Source organism: Staurois parvus, unplaced genomic scaffold (assembly GCF_062004578.1).
Source record: "Staurois parvus isolate SC_StPar_1 unplaced genomic scaffold, SC_StPar_1.0 ptg000358l, whole genome shotgun sequence".
NCBI lineage: Eukaryota > Metazoa > Chordata > Amphibia > Anura > Ranidae > Staurois > Staurois parvus.
In genome coordinates, this window is record NW_028318154.1 from 2,062,414 (window position 1) to 2,077,455 (window position 15,042).

At 43.2% G+C, this 15,042-nt stretch overlaps 1 protein-coding gene across 5 annotated transcripts in view; it reads left to right on the top strand.

Moving 5' to 3' along the window:
* Positions 1-1,031: 1,031 nt before the first annotated feature.
* Positions 1,032-15,042, top strand: part of SEMA6A (semaphorin 6A) — a 273,665-nt gene continuing 259,654 nt past the window's right edge. For 4 of the 5 annotated variants that reach the window (XM_089684826.1, XM_089684822.1, XM_089684823.1 and 1 more), the window contains exon 1: positions 1,032-1,379. The gene's annotated coding sequence lies outside the window, so the exon portion shown is untranslated. The remainder of the gene's footprint in view (positions 1,380-15,042) is intronic. The other variant, XM_089684827.1, reaches the window with a different exon arrangement.

The following is a 15,042-nucleotide window of genomic DNA, read 5'->3' on the forward strand; positions in this document are numbered from 1 at the left end:
CCAGTGATGAGGTCACCATTCCTCTCACTAACACCAATAATGGGGGAGCTATTTCTCCCACTGATAAAAATGATGGGACACCATTCCTCCCGCTGACACCAATGATGGGGCACCATTCCTCCTGCTGACATCAGTGATGGGACACCATTCCTCCCGCTGACACCAGTGATTGGGGGCACCATTTCTCTCACTGACACCAGTGACTGGGGTCACCATTCCTCCCACTGACACCAGTGATGGGACACCATTCCTCCCACTGACACCAGTGATTGGGGGCACCATTCCTCTCACTGACACCAATGATGGGGGCACCATTTCTCCCACTGATAAAAGTGATGGGACACCATTCCTCCCGCTGACACCAATGATGGGGCACCATTTCTCCCACTGATAAAAGTGATGGGACACCATTCCTCCCGCTGACACCAAAGATAGGGGACTATTCCTCCCACTGACACCAGTGATGGACACTATTCCTCTCACTGACACCAATGATGTAATATTTTTTGCTCCCATTGACCACCAAGCATTGTTTACTCCCACCAATGCCAAGGAATTTCCTACTCCCGCCGGCTAATATCTGCAGGGCAGTAAAGTGGCCCCTCGTTTGGGAAGTTTGGAGACCCCTGATTCGGAATGTCATGAATCCAGAGACAAGCAGTATCTGCACAGGATCAGCAATACACATTTCCCGTTCATCGCATCATCTGCAGCTCCGGATCACTAGGAATCATTAGGAACCGGTGATCGCATGTCTGCTGTGATGTCTCGTCCTCCGGGATCATCTCACCATTGCATGGAATAACTGTCTCCCCTTTGTGGTCGATTCTATGGTCGCCCCATAGAAGGATCACTTGTAGAATTAGGATGCTGTGTGTCACTCAGCAGGCTCGGATACGATCGGGTTAATCCCCCATTGAAGGATCCGCTCCGGGTTTTGCAGTGCCAGCAGCAGAGGATCAGTAGGGAGTGGGCGTGGCCCGTGAAGGGGAGAGGCGGGGCTTGTGAAGAGGAGAGGCTGAGCTGAACTCCGAGCTGAATCCAATTCAATGAGCAGCAGCAGCAGTGAGTGCGAGGAGCAGCTGTGGTTGTGTGCTGGGGACCGGGGGACATCGCAGGGACTGAGGGGAGAGCCTGACCTGTCCAGCCTGTCCCGCAGAGGACTGCTCCCCCTGAGCCGAGTCTGGATTGCTAGTGGAGGAATCCCACATCTCTCCATACACAACAAAGTGCAGCGATCCCCATTGCCGTCCATGTGTAGTAATGACTAAGGATTGCCAACCAGAGCCTACTGGATCCGTTTTTCCAGAGAGATCCCTCTCAGTGGATTACTAATGGGACTCTCCATGAGCTGATCGTGCACCGCCTGTGTTCCCAAGGTAGGCTGTCATTGTCATTGTGTGCTTCTAGGAATGGGGCTGCTGTGTGCATGGCAGGGGGTGGGGGGTACAGGGACATCAGGCACCCCCACATCACTATACAAAGACAGGGATGGGCTGAACACATCTCCAGGCATTGCCAGTCAATGGCTCTTCTGTGTGAGATGGAAACTTGGGATCGCCTGGCTGTGTCCTCAGTCCCCTGTCTGGCTTTGTGGATCAGCGCACTGCACTGATGGGCTCTAACAAGGATGAAAGGTTCGTGCTGGGGTCGCCCTACCTATCAGTCCTCTCTGCCATCCTTATCACTTCTGTCCTCCCACCAGGATCAATGGAGATCACACTGGCACACCCACCCACCATAGATCCAGGGCTTCTGTTCTACAGATGGAGCCAAGTCTGCCTACCCAGGGATGTGCAAAGACTCACAAAGGCAACTGTAGGGGAGCTTTTAAAGTTTAATGATGCTAGAGTTTAATAAATAGGTCACTTGGCAAGTTGATGCACTTTGCAGAAGTGTAATGAGATTTGTGACAGCAAAGTTGGTGCCAGGAATGGATGGATCTAGGGCAAAGTAACTGACAGTCAGCTCCTGTCTGTTCTGTTCCACTGTCATTTGCTTACTGGGGATGCTGCCTTGTGCTTGCTATTGTCCCTTGCCTACTGGGGGCGCTGCCTGGTGCCTGCTATTGTCCCCTGCCTACTGGGGGCGCTGCCTTGTGCTTGCTATTGTCCCCTGCCTACTGGGGGCGCTGCCTGGTGCCTGCCATTGTCCCCTGCCTACTGGTGGCGCTGCCTGGTGCCTGCCATTGTCCCCTGCCTACTGGTGGCGCTGCCTGGTGCCTGCCATTGTCCCCTGCCTACTGGTGGCGCTGCCTGGTGCCTGCCATTGTCCCCTGCCTACTGGTGGCGCTGCCTGGTGCCTGCCATTGTCCCCTGCCTACTGGTGGCGCTGCCTGGTGCCTGCCATTGTCCCGTGCCTACTGGTGGCGCAGCCTGGTGCCTGCCATTGTCCCGTGCCTACTGGTGGCGCTGCCTGGTGCCTGCCATTGTCCCGTGCCTACTGGTGGCGCTGCCTGGTGCCTGCCATTGTCCCCTGCCTACTGGTGGCGCTGCCTGATGCCTGCCATTGTCCCGTGCCTACTGGTGGCGCTGCCTGGTGCCTGCCATTGTCCCCTGCCTACTGGGGGCGCTGCCTGGTGCCTGCCATTTGTCCCCTGCCTACTGGGGGCGCTGCCTGGTGCCTGCCATTTGTCCCCTGCCTACTGGGGGCGCTGCCTGGTGCCTGCCATTTGTCCCCTGCCTACTGGGGGCGCTGCCTGGTGCCTTCTATTGTCCCCTGCCTACTGGGGGCGCTGCCTGGTGCCTTCTATTGTCCCCTGCCTACTGGAGGCGCTGCCTGTTATTGTCCCCTGCCTACTGGGGGCGCTGCCTGGTGCCTTCTATTGTCCCCTGCCTACTGGAGGCGCTGCCTGGTGCCTGCTATTGTCCCCTGCCTACTGGAGGTGGTGCCTGTTATTGTCCCCTGCCTACTGGGGGCACTGCCTGGTGCTTGCTGAGGGTTCACTGCTTAATGTGGGGCACTGTCTGGTGCCTGCTATTGTCCCCTGCCTTCTGGGGGCGCTGCCTGGTGCCTGCTGAGGGTTCACTGCTTACTGTAGGGCACTGCCTGGTGCCTGCTATTGTGCACTGGCTACTGGGGGCACTGCCTGGTGCCTGCTATTGTCCATTGCCTGCTGAGGGTTCACTGCCTACAGGGGGCACTGTCTGGTGCCTGCTATTGTCCACTGCCTACTGGGGGCTGTGCCTGGTGCCTGCTGTGGTCTACCGCTTACTGTGGGGCGGTGCCTGCTGTGGTCCACCACTTTGTGCCTATTGTGGTCTACACTCTCTACTGCTGGGCTATGCCTGGTACCTAACTTGGGGTACTGCCTACTTGCTATTTTCTTTCTGTGGGGCAGGGTCAACTGCCTTCTGTGTGGTACTGCCTAGTGTCTCCTATGGTCCACTGCCTACTTGCCTTCTGTTGGGTATTGTCATCTGCCTTCAATGAGGCACTGCCCCTTGCTATCTGCCTTCTGTGGGCAATTGTCATCTGAATTTTGCCTATGGTGGAACATTGCCACTGACCTTCTCTAAGGCTCTGTCATGTTCCTAATTTAGGGTACAGTCACGTGTCTTCTATGGGAACTTTCATGTGCCTCTTTTAGGGTGCAGTCATGTGCTTTCTATGGGGCTTTGTCAGCTACCTCTTGCTTATTGGGGAGCATTGCCTACTGTCTTCTGTGAGGTTCTGTCACCTTCCATCTTCTGCAAGGCACTGTAATGTGTCTATTTTAGGGTATAGTTGTGTGCCTTCTGTGAGCACTGCCATATACTTACCATTTGCTGTCACTGGGGCACTGTCAGCCTCTTGCCTATTGTGGTGCACCTTTTTGCAGGGCACGGTTATGTGTCCCTATTTTAGGGCACAGTTGTCTCTATTTTAGGGCACAGTCAAGTGTCTCCTGCCTTTCTATGAGGCACTGCAATGCCCCCTACTGTGGGCCACTGCCTATTTGCTGTCTGCCTCCTCTGGGTCACTGCCATCCTACACTTGTTTTGTGTGGGGTGCTACCACCTGCCTCCTGTAGAACACTCATTTGCCTACCTTGGAGTATGGTTATGTGCCTCCTGCCTACAGTGCTGCACTGGCATTTGCCTACCTTGGGGTATGGTCATGTGCCTACTGTGCTGCACTGACATTTGCCTCTTGTAGTGCACCATGAGCCTCCTAATGTGCTTACTACACAAGTGCACAGTGACTGGTGCTCTGCCGTCCCCAGTGTATGAGAGTCAGTCATCTGAGAGTAATGTTCTCTAAGTGCTCTGGCTGTGAATTTAGACGAGAGCTAGTAGGAGCTTTGGGAAGCCGTCTGTAAATCCCCCCCCATGTGTTGTTTTCCCTGCTGCCTTATGGAGCCTGCTTCTGCTTGGTACATTTGAGGAAATGGAGCAGAAAGTCAGGGAGTTGGTGGGCTGTCTGAGTCCCAATGGGGCCCTACAGCAAAATAAGATCATTACAATAAAATGCCTGAGATGGATCTGGGCAGGAAAAAACAAGTCGTTCCATCACAACAAACATACAAGTGCCAAGATTGGGTGCTAAGCACCACCCTGTACCAATCCAAGGCTAACTCTTGTGCAGTGATCTGCATAGGGTCCAATTGTTGCACAGGGAGCTCGTGGCAATTAAGTGGTTAAATGAAGCCATTAGTGCTTAATGAAGGAATGTGCCAGGCACAGAGCAGAATGGCTTTTCCTTTGTGCCCAAATAGTAATAGGGGAGATTTAAGTTCCAATGATTACATTAACATAGATTTTTCTATTGCTAGAGTCGAAAATACACAAGCGGTGCCCGGAAGACACAACAAAGGTTAATTGTGCAAAACCAGAGTGTCTGCTGTGTGTCTGCAGTACCTTGTAATCTGGACTCCCGGCTGTTACACTGCTCCAAGGAAGTCAATTGTGCCCACAGCACTGACTCCGCTAATGGCGATACAATATAAAAATCCTTATTTCCCTTAAGCATGCTTCTGCTTTTTAACCGCCCTGTCAGGAGTAATTTCTTGATGGTCCTGAGTCGCTTTGATTTGTCATTCCCATTTCCAAAGTACTAAGCCAGCAAAATAAGAGAAGGGCCTGTTTAAGTCTCATCTGGATCAATGGGCTTCACTCAATACACATGTGGGCATTTCAGTGATCTGTTTTTATTGAGCTTGGTTGGGATGCATTGCTTCAATAAGGAAAAGCCCAGGCTCCAATAATAAAGTATTAATAGCATAGATAGTACAGGGAAGAAAGTGTTTATGGTGTTGTTACTGTGCTGCAGTCCACTAAAATAGAAAAGACATCAAATTCAGCTAGGGTTGCTTGTCTAGTGGTTGCTGCCTGCCCTGTGCTGTCTTCCAGCCTGCCCTGAGCTCTAAGTTAATAATTAACTCGCCCTAAATTGGACAGACCCATGTCTCCAATCTGGAAAGTAGACATTGATTTGTGTTCAGTTGGCATTTATGGTTCTTTTCAGAATCTATCTTTCGTTTTAATCACAAAAGCAAATATTTTTATTGAGGCTGCTGAGGCTAAAGTGCGCAATCAGACATTTGACAAGGTTGGGCATGTCTTGTTGACTTCGTTATTTGTGCATTAAAATCTTTTTAAATCTAAAACATGCATATCTTTGTCAACTAGAGAGGCTGTAGTCATGATCCAACTACTGTAGGTGCATACCTTGTAACCCAATAATAGGGGACTGGTTAAAAATCTGATACTTTTCTACTTAGTTTGTTTTGCAGCCTTTTAGTATTACAGATGTTATCAAAACATTGTTGCTAAATCATGTAATCTAAATATTGTTATTACGAAGTCATTTTGCAATGTGTGTGATATTGCTGATCACTGCATTAATAGAACTTTGTGAATGTCTCCCATCGCTGAATGCCCAGTGGTATACTGATCACCCATCGCTGAATGCCCAGTGGTATACCCCTATGGCAGTATTAATCACAAAATAAGCATCTTTTGTTACGTTTTTGTTTTGTTGTTGTGGTGTTTTTTTTTTTTTTTTGTTTTTTTTTTTAATGCTGGCTGAGTCACATGCTTTGTGTTCTGTTAAGGCGGTTTTAGTTTTGATGTGTTGAGTGATACGCTTAAGCAAGCTCTTTAAATAGCGAAGCAAGATGAAATGTATAGCTTCTTGTGTATATATTGTCTTAAGACACATGGATTTCTAATACATGGCTACTTGAAGATAAAATCAGGCTGGGGCTCTTTCCTGAGCTAGCTGTGTGGGAGAGCAGCCTGCTAAATGCATTGAATTGGTAAGGGGTCTTTTAGGGTTAGACAAGAAGGTGCCTTTATTGCCAGACCTGCCAGGGTGTATATCCTGTGATAAATCCAAGGATGTGTTTTGTATAGATGACAGCAAATTTGTTTGTATGGTTGTTTTAAATTACAAAGGGAAACTCCTTCATTTGCTTTGCCAGCTCCACAGACTGACATTTAAAAAGGGGACATTGTGCAGCGCTGACAGATAAAGTGGCTGCACTACTGTTTTCTCTCTCTTTGTTTGTCTGCCACTCATCATTATATCAAAGGCGGAATTAATTTATTTGGTGATAACGCCACCACTGGAGAGAGGCCATGTTGGGCAAAGTGGACTGTGAAAACGCTGGCTATACATTATACAATTTTCCTTTTCAATTTCCTTTACCCTAGGTTCACATTTTTGCAGAAACGCAATGTAGTGCATTTAACATGATTTCCTATGGAACATGTTCACATCTCCATGTTTTCACTTGGTGCGTTTTTTGGAAAGGGCCAGAGACTTTTTTGAACGCATTTTTAGTTCTATAGACTCCAATGGAAAAGCTGCAGAAAAGTATGTAGTTAGTGTTTTTTTTTATGCATTTTACATCTGCCTAGCAACAAGAAAAATTTAAAAAAGCGCAAAAGGCGTCAACGCGAGAAACGGGTTAAACGCAACCTGTATAGGTGTAAAACTTAGCCTTAGTTACCTTCACCTATGTAGTGCAAGGGCCTGTCTGATTGCATACAAATTGAAAGTGTTTCTGTTTGACCTCCATATGGTTTTGATAAATCTAATGGAAAATTGTACAATTAAAATTGTATAATGTATGGCCAGCCTTTAGCTCCTTATCTACTTTTTTCTAATCTCAGATGCATCCAATGACATTGCTCCTATTTGAAAGTATTTATTGTATTTTTATTAGTAAATGCAGCATTTAAAATTAAGTGAAACGTGTTTATTTTGTCAATTTAAAAATTGCTTGGCTTATTTCAGGGGTGTGAAACTCCAGCTGTTGCAGAACTACAAATCCCAAAGGCATTGCAAGTCTGACCGTTACAAGCATGGCTCGCAAAGGCATGATGGGACTTGTAGTTCCTCAACAGCTGGAGGGCTGCAGTTTGACACCTGTGGCTTATTTAATAAGACAAAAATAACAATGGGGATTTAAGTGACTTTAGTAAACTGGAAACTGATTGCTGTACTTTGCGCACCATCGATGCTCTTTGGATTGCCTTGTTAAATACAGAACCCTGTATGTGTATATAGCCTTTGATTGTGTGACTTGTGCTTAGGTCCCCTAGTGGCCATTGGAGAATTTGCAGCGATTGATTGCTCCCTACTCCAGGCTGTTTCTCAGCACTTTCTCTATTTTGTGTAAAGTTCTTACACCTTTAATGAAACAATGCCAATTGTGAAGTGACAAGGTGTTTCTTTTATGATGACCTCAGATTTCAATGTTTTCCTTTTGTCTGCTTAATGGTTGGAAATAAGAAAAGGAATTGGTCTGCCAGGAAAGGTTGCTTTCATCTTTGAGGCAGAACATGGGGAGTTTGCTGCATTGCCTTCCTTAGTAGTTTTGGCAGCTAAACTGGTTGGTTAATTGGTAAACCTGGTGGTCCATGTGCAGCAGAGCAATACTTCTTTAAATAATCCCAACCACATGTTTTTTTTTTCTTTGCCAATTTAATACAGGAATTTGGAAATACAGTCCTGTTGGTTTCCTCTGGCTAACCACTGATATATTAGTGGATATGGTCAAACAGACATTAAGAACATGGTTCTCAACTGCTCTTTTCTTTTAAAATTGCTCGGATTAGGCTCTGCAGTAGATATCTGGTTAAATGCTTTACAAGGATTTTCTTGGCATATTTAATGTTTATGGCTGGGCATGTTGAATTTATTAGGTTCTGATGCTTTCTTGTGTGCACAATGCAATCTATATTTCAGAATGTTTTGGTTTTAGAAATGTACAATGGAGATCTGCTCCCATTACATGCAGTGTGTGTTGTTTTTTTTTTTGTTTTTTTATGAGCTTTACTATGCTATGTCCCTTTCTGCTCTATGCCAACAGTCACTGGTCAATGACATTTCTGCAGCCTCCACTATAATAACAGGTACACCTTCTAAATACAAATATCAGCAATAATAGATTGTTTGTTTGACACATTATACATGACTGTACTAAACTTGTTAAGTCAGTTCATTCTTACTTGCTGTGGTCCAGAGGACATCACACTACATTCTACAAAATAAACCCCCTTTTTGCTTATTAGTAAGCTTGAGAAGGTTTTATGAGACCTTCTGTTCTATCCATATCAGATTTCTTTCATTTCTCCATTTCTGTACGATCACATTTTGAAAATTTGTGGTTGCTTGAGACATGGGGAGGCTCTATAGCAAGGGTGTCAAACTAGTGGCCCTCCAGCTGTTGCCAAACTGCAAGATTGACAGTTACAAGCATGACTGCCAAAGGCAGAGGCATGATGGGACTTGTAGTTTTGCAACAGCTGGATGGACACCAGTTTGACACCCCTGCTCTATAGCTAGAGCAGACATAATCTAGAGCAGCCATGCCTGGCAACCAATGAGTTTGCAACCTTGCTTGTTCAGTTAAGCTTTTAAAATGAAAGCTAGAAGCCTGTTGGTTGCATGCTTGACATCTCCAGATTCTGTCTGCCCCAGTCCTAGTGAATTCCCCTGTTGTGTTTGTGTTTTTTTTGTTTTGTTTTTTCCCCCTAGACCTGTTGATAAATTGAGCCTGTAGTTCACATATAATCACTGATGTGCATAGGTCATATTTTATTAGATTTAAAACATTAAAAAAAAGTAAATTTTATGTGCATTGTTCTATGGTCAAATTTACTTATGTAAGGTGCCAATAAAGCATTAAAAAGTAGCAGATGTGCTATGTTGAACGATCTGTTTAAAGAATACTTATTGTATTTACTTGTATAACACTAGCCTGGCCACTAGGGGCACTCTTCTCCTGTAATTTGTAGACAGTACGGAATTTCATTCAATCTTTCTGGGTTGTATTAAAAAAAAAAAATCAAACTCCTGTAGATGATTTAGTTACAGGTTTCTTAAATCCTCACAGTCTTAATCAGTAAAGCCTTTCCCCATAATATTACCCTGTTGTAAAGAAATGCCTTAAATAGCTATTTCATTATGTTTTGCTTGTTTTGTATATGATTTACACAGAAGCTTAATTTTTCTGAATATAATCCCCTTTTAAAAGTAACTAACTTGTTTTGGTTGTGAAAGTTGGAGCATAAAAACAAATAGGAATTTATTTCTAAACCCTTCGCAAAATATTTTGATTGTGCTTTTGTAATGTAAATATAAAAGAAAGGGCTTTAGTACAATTCAGAGGCCTTTTTTTTCTATAAAGGACATCTACTTGTTAAATGATTCAGCCTTCATCAATTTTACATAAGCCCGAGAAGCACTCAGGCGATCAAGAATAGCGTTTTTATATATTCCCCTTCCCCCGCCCCCAAGAGGAACAGAAATCCACAGTCCCAAGTAGCCTTTCTTTCGGTCATAGAATTGATCATTTAAAGGAGGGCATCTAATCTCCTCTGATCATTGGTTAAAAGGTTAACCTCATTGACGATAATCTCCTCTGTTGCCTTCATACCTGTGTAATAACCCCCCTGGTCACGGGAAGAACAAAGAGGCTTGGTGATGAGGTGTATCTAGGCATCCACATTTTTTTTTATTTTCTGTGAATTGTTTATATTATTGCTGAAATGTCTTATTCTGTGTTTGCCTTTCCTACTTTAGCTGTCAGCTTTTCTGTTCCATTTGCTCTTTAGTTAATTCCTCCAGCATCTTTAAATTATGGCCTAGCGATAGATAGCTACACTGTTGCCTGATCTTCATCTATTAATCATGGAAGGCGCTTTTTTATGCGGTTGCCATAGCACCAGGGCCTCAGATAGTGTTGGGGTGCCTTGGGGAAGGCTCTCTGTATAACAGGACTTGCAAGCCTTGCAGTTATTTTGGCAGAAGCCGAGCTTGAAAAAGAACAGAGAGCCCTATCCAACATTATTCAGTATTGGATTAAAAGAGGCAACTCCTCGACGGGTCTCTGTGGACCTTGTTATGTGAACATCCAGCTGATATGTTTTTTTCTGGGGTATATTTTTTTCCTTTGTTCTTCGTAACATTTAAAAAAGAAGAAAAAAAAAAAGGAAGGTTCAGAGAAGGGAAGGTTAGTTTAATCCATCAGCAAGAGTAAGGATTGCTTTTCATCACACTCGGTGATAAATGTCCAGGCTAATGAGAGTGTTTAGGCCTTTTAAATGCAATTCAGGTAATTGTGTTTAAAAAACAAATCCTAAGCTTTGACACAAATGTGGGCCATATTTTAACCCGTGTTTATTTGTGCCTTCCCAAATTGATTTAATTTGATATTTAGCTATACTGGGGCTTTTAGTAAATTGTCTAGGGTCTGATCTATTATAGAGAGACCATTAGCAGTCCTTTCATTCACAAACCTAGTGGCAGACTTTTGAAAGGAACAAAGTCTTGTGAAAAGCAACCCATAAGTATTCACTTTACTAATTTGAAAGATTTTTCGTTATTATGAGTACTATATTTTTCACTTTGTTGCTCAGGCAGTTACCCTAAGAAAAGCAACATAAAGTGGAATCACACTTTGCAAATACCTCCTTATTCAAATGATCCGATGTCCCATGGACTCTCGCCAGCAATGACATCTTCTGGGTGCCAACCATCTTGATGGGCCAGCATGGGATGACAACCCTTGTGCATGTGCAGCAGAGCATTCATCCTGCCACCATGCCAAGAATGCCCTGCGCACATACCAGAGTAGAGTACAATCTAAAGGAGACTGCGAACAGGCAGGTAAATGTTTGATTGCAGAAGGGGCGTAGCATGTCTCTTCTGCAATTAAGCACCTGCCTGATGATTATTATTATTTTTAACACTTTTTAGCTCCATTTTAAAATGGACCTTGAGATAAAATGCAAGGTTGCTTATAATGGGGCCTCCACCCCTGTAAAAAAAATCTCAGGATGATAGTTCATCCTAAAGGTACATGTAATAAACGAAAAATTTGATTTTTACATAGCTTATCCACAGTCTTCTGTATCATGGCACCTCAATGAGGGTGATGTGACACTCCTTCCAGCAAGATCTCGAGGAATGCAGAGCAGTCCAGATCTTGAGAAGACACACTAGCAATAGACCTGGAGTGCCTTCTTGCAAGATCAGAAGGACATCCTGTTCAGAGACGTGGTGGATGGGGATAAGTTAAATACAGTAATCTAACAGTTTACTCTAAGCCGACCATAGATGGATCGAATCTCCAGCAGTTCAACAGGCCAGCCAAGATTTGATCCAGCGCAGGCAGGCTGGTTGTACCCGAATCGATCCATTGATCGACTTGGGTGCAACTAGCCTGTTGGATTTTTTTTTTACATGCATTTACTTCTGGTGGCTATAGCTGCTAGCACTAACCATTGTGTTCTGCAGAACACAATAATGCTGCAGTAGAGTGGAGGGAAAGAAAATCACATAATCTATGGGCTGCTTTACAGGCACAAGATCTGAATAAAAATTGCAATTCCTATTTGTATACATTAACTCAATCTCAAATGGGCCAGCATTACAGCAAAGAAACTAGCACTTTCAGAAGGCAAGGTCAGCAATAGCAGGTTGTCTTTCTAAATACAATCTATAACTGTGGTGTGTATTTTTATTACTGTAATTCACTCTTTATATGAAGTCAGCATATTCTGCTACATTATAAAAAAGGGCATGAACATGCAATAAAAACCTACACTTGAAACAATTATATTCACAACAATGCCTGAAAATGTTGAGAAGCACAAAAGTGCTTTCACTGACATCCAAATACATGATACTTTAGTATGGTTAGAAGTAAAATCATCTATTATACACTATGAATTTGTCCAGTGCTAACATGGTGACAGATCTGGGACACGTGGTGGTCTGTGTTTTGGTCTACCTTTCTTTGTTTGTAGGATCATATTTTAATTAATAAGCCCCATGCTGTTTGCAGCTCGCCATCTGCTCCCATTTTTTTTTTTCAATTGCTCTACCTGAAGGAGAAGCTGTGATCAGTCTCTATGGGTGTTGTCGTGATAGATCCCTTTGTCCCTGCTTCTAGTTGCCACCAAAAGGAATAAAATTATCCTGTAGCCAGGAGCCTATCGTCCATGCTATATGCTTAATATAAACCTATGCTACCATCATTCATTTAAATCATTCAAATAAAATATGTATGAAAAGGAAAGAATCATGTCCTGAAAATGTAAGGTTGTAAATTGTTTACTTATTAGGTTCACTTGAATTTAAATGTTAGTACATCCTGCAATTATCTTTATAGAACAAGATATATTGTAGTTGAAATTGCAATGCTTTAAAATAGTGGGGCATTGCAAAGTTAAATGGCAGCTTGAGCGAGCCAGTGGTTTAAAGCAGTTATTTTTAACCAGGGTTCCTTAATATGTTGCTAAGGGTTTCTTGCTGTGGCTGATGACTTCCCATTTAAGCGTGGCTGCATAGTTCGGGGGCATATGCCACATTAAAGAGCCAACAACATGACAAGGGTGGCAATCTGACCACCACTGTAGGAGGGGGCATTCTTCTTACTGGCCATCCATTATTGCTTTTGGAAGTGTAGAAGGGATTCATTTTAGACATTAAATTTTTTTCAAGGGTTCCTCTGGGGTAAAAAGGTCGAAAAAGACTGGTTTAAATTGTCATTCCACCCAACACTGATTTTATGCTAGCAAAGTCACCTTACACTTTTTTTTTTTTTTTTTTTTTTTTTTTAATCTTACAGTGGCCCTCTTCTCGAGTTCTGGTTTTGCACCCTACTGTGGATATTATAAAGGGTTCCCACTCTCTCCCTGTGGCAATATTCATGTATTTTATGTATTAGAAGTTGCAACAGGAGGTGACAAAACCTATAAATACGTGGGAACTTCTGGGTAGAAAAGAACAAAGTTGGAAATTATGTCAAGGAGGTCATGTTGGCTTAGCCATGATGTATTAAGAAGCCAAGGGCTCTACAAACCATGCTCCACATATAAAGAAATTGTCACCTTGTTGTAGGCCAAACCATTAATATGTGAGGTGGCATTCAGAAAATAATTGATGTGTGAGCTCTACTTTAGGGGGTAGGCAACCTTGATACTTGAGCTACTAGGGACCTGCAAGTGTTCTTGTCATTTCTCCACAGTTGGAGTGCCGACGTTGCCCCATTACCTGAGAATTGTTGCTAAGCCTAACATAGAAATTGCTAGATCAAGTTGGTCTAGTTGCTGTACCCTAGTTACCTGCAGCAATGCATGCAAATAGTCAGAATCCAACAACCAGACCATTGCGTTCCCAGATGAATGATGTTTACACAAATTTGTCCACCACATTAGGATTGCGTTTTTTATTCTAAGCCATTCCCAATCCAATTTTTTTTTTTTATTTTAAAGAATTGGAATTTGGTGTAGCTAATAACTAGACCACTGAATCACATTGGCTCTCCTTTGGGAGGCAAATATCAAGCCAAGGAATCTTAGTATAAAGCATGGGATTGTTTACTTGTGGTTTGAGTATAAAGTTGAACAGAAATCAGTAGTGCAGTGTCTTCTTTTATCTGAATAAAAAGTCTGGAAAGGTTCTCATCAGCAGTTCTGCTGAACAGGAACTATTTTATAAAAGAGCTTGTATAGTGCCTGCTCTTTCTGCAACACCCAACACATATCTGGGTGATATTTCAGCATGGCTGAACAAGGACTATAGGGTCAAATGCATATATCTAGTCTACTGGTTGTGCATGTCATCTGCCTATAGATTCCATTCCACTGTCAAGATTGTGGATTACATTAGGCCAATAGACTCTGTGACCTAGAGATTTAAAGACCTTCATAAGTCACTATAGCCTCTGGTACCGTTAAGCGAATCTGTGTTGAGAAAAAAATGTGGCCTGCCCTTGCTGATCTCCTTCTAAGAAAAAAAAACGGCCATGCCTGGCTATTTCAGGCTTTGATGCCTTTATTGACCTAGAACCAGAATTCATCAAATTAGGTCAGAGTTAAGTCAGAATGTCTCATCTGCATGCTTGGTTCATGTATTTTTAAACTTTGACGGCCAGAAAACTGTAATTTTTCAGTGGGGTAACCTAACAATGTTTTATTTTTTTTTTTTTTTCAGTATGAAGCTGGCCATACATATTACAATCTGATTCTATATATCCTACCCAATCTCTATTAGATTAAATGATGTACAGTTAGCCACACATGTTACAATCTGTTTGTACAATCTCCTTTTTAGATCTACTGCTTAATCTATGTAGTTCAGGGTCTGCCTGATTGCATGCAAATTGATTAGGTGCCTATTACGTGGTTTTGGTAAAACTAACGTTGACTGTACAAGGTTTGGGGTCACCTAAACAATCCAGTCAATTTTTGCGATTTAAAGTAGGCCACTGAATTTCATAGGTATAGGCAGATATGAACACGATTCGTACATTTTTGATTATAACATGTATAGTCCTCTTAAAAAAAATAAATAAATAAAAAAAAAAAATAGGCAGACATTGGTGTACAATCTGCATTTTCAGTGGTATGGTGCAATAATATACCCATGTAGGCAGCATGGGCTACTGTTGTCTACTGGTAGGTTGAATTTAATTTTTTTTTTTTATATTGTTTGTACTGATAAGTTAAGGTAGTATAGATGTACCTATTGTTCATGGTTACTGCCATAGCAGGGATGATCACTTGATATGTACAGGTTGGATTGTTAGTTACTTGACGACCA